General features: G+C 37.9%; 1 pseudogene; it reads right to left on the bottom strand.

The window, feature by feature from the left end:
* Positions 1–448: 448 nt before the first annotated feature.
* Positions 449–1,732, bottom strand: LOC114203862 (nucleophosmin pseudogene; annotated as a pseudogene).
* Between the last annotated feature and the right edge of the window lie 405 nt (positions 1,733–2,137).

Raw genomic sequence — 2,137 nt, 5'->3', positions numbered from 1 at the left:
CTGCATTTCTATACACTAACAATAACACTCCAAACAGGAAATAAAATTAATAAAACAAGTCCATTTACAATAGCATAAAAATACTTAGGAATTAGAATAGAGACCCGAGATTGAGCTCTTTGCTGACAATTGGAAGTGGCTCGTATCACTTTGGACCTGATGGATAAAGAAAGGAGCCATATGCCTCCAGAAGACTGTTCCCTTGATCATAAGAGAGAACATTTGAAGGAGCATTCAAGCAAATCATGGAAGACACCTAACAGAACATCAGCAAATGTTTTTTAAACTCAACTAATTGATCCCATAAACACTCAAGAGATCCAATAGAGAGAAGGAGTCAAGGCCAGCAAGAAATAGCACTGAAAGGATTGGTGATTTATATTTCTAACGTACACTTAAAAAGATCACTCTGATTATAGAACTGGTGAATATTTATCGTAGATTTTTTTTTTTTAAATACTGAGTTTATTTCACATGTATATTTTTGTCTCCCCACCATTTCCATTTGTCTGACCACCACTACTACTATGTCCTATCATAACATTCCATACATACTTAAAACCAAGCAAAGGGTGGAGTTCCATCTTTAAAAACTAAACAGGCATTTTGGACAACACATTCTTGGCAATGGAACCTGGACAACATTTATCAGACACGGTAGGGAAAGTTCTCACTCTGCATTATAAAAAGGACAGCCAGATATCAACTGTTACAGAAAAGAAATAAGACGGAAAATTTTAACAAACTGTTTAAACTATTTTCTTAAAGAGACTTCCTCCACTGCCAGAGATCTTGAATAGCCTCTTGGTCAGTCATCCAGAAGCAATTCTTCACATAATTGATGAACTTGGCTTCCACTTTGGGAAGAGAACCACCTTTTTCTATACTTGCTTGCATTTTTGCTTTAATGTCTTCTACAGAACTAGGTCCTTTCGGTGTTTTGGGCGTGTTTTCCTGTTTTTTGAAAGATTCTTGACCTTTTGTTCTTGGTGTTGACGGTTTTGAGTCTTTTCCATTCTGGTTTGATTTTTGTGCATTTTTGGCTGGAGTATCTCGTATAGATTTCTTTACTGGAGCCTTTTCTTCAGCTTCCTCATCATCAAAATCATCATCATCATCATCTTCATCATCATCATCATCGTCGTCATCTTCATCATCATCTTCATCAGCAGCAAGTTTTACTTTTTTCTGTGGAACCTTGCTACCACTTCCAGGAGCAGAACGCTTTCCAGATATACTAAGGAGTTTCACGTCCTCTTCCTCTTCATCTTCTGACTCTGCATCTTCCTCCACAGCTACTAAGTGCTGTCCACTAATATGCACAGGCCCTGAACCACATTTCAACCGTAAGACCACAGGTGGTGTTATTTCAAAGCCCCCAAGAGAAACCGTTGGCTGTACAGACATTTTCAAAGTTGCCAGTGTGACTTTAATTGGACTGCCTTCATAATTCATTGCCTCTGCTTCAACAATGTGCAATTCATCCTTTGCACCAGCTCCTAAACTGACCGTTCTTAAAGATAACTGGTGCTCATTTTCATCATTATCCACCTTAAAGTGATAATCCTTGTCAGCCTTTAGTTCACAACCGAAAAAATAGTTCTGGGGCCTCAGGGGGCTCATGTCCATGTCCATCGAATCTTCCATGGGGTGGTGGCACGCACTTAGGTGGAAGAGAAGGCAGACGGAGATAAACGACTACTGTTCCACAAAACGGCCGCGCAGGACGGAATCACACCAGGGACTCGTAGAAGATTTTTTAAATAAAGGAAGAAATAAAGAATATAAAAACAATGTATAAACCCACCACCCCAAATTAACCATTTTAAACAATTCTGAGCATTTCAGATCTTTTTCTATACATAGGCACCAGTCTATCTATCCATCCAAATTATGCTTACGAGGGAATGTGGATTATAGTGAAAAAGTGATTTTGTACCCTCCTCCATTTAATGATATATTCTTTCATTTGACAAATGTTTAGAGGGCTTAATATCATGTACCAGGCACTGTTTTAAGTTCTAGGGATACATTAGTATCTTGAATGTTTTCCTGAAAACTGGATATTTAATGACTTATTAATATTTCATATTTTAGGTTAACTATAATTCATTTGACAAATTCCTGGCTGTTGTAG

This window comes from Eumetopias jubatus, unplaced genomic scaffold (assembly GCF_037043125.1).
Source record: "Eumetopias jubatus isolate StellerSeaLion01/CBP00866 unplaced genomic scaffold, mEumJub1_p1.0 scaffold_11, whole genome shotgun sequence".
Classification (NCBI taxonomy): domain Eukaryota; kingdom Metazoa; phylum Chordata; class Mammalia; order Carnivora; family Otariidae; genus Eumetopias; species Eumetopias jubatus.
This window is presented reverse-complemented; position numbering and strand designations above follow the sequence as displayed.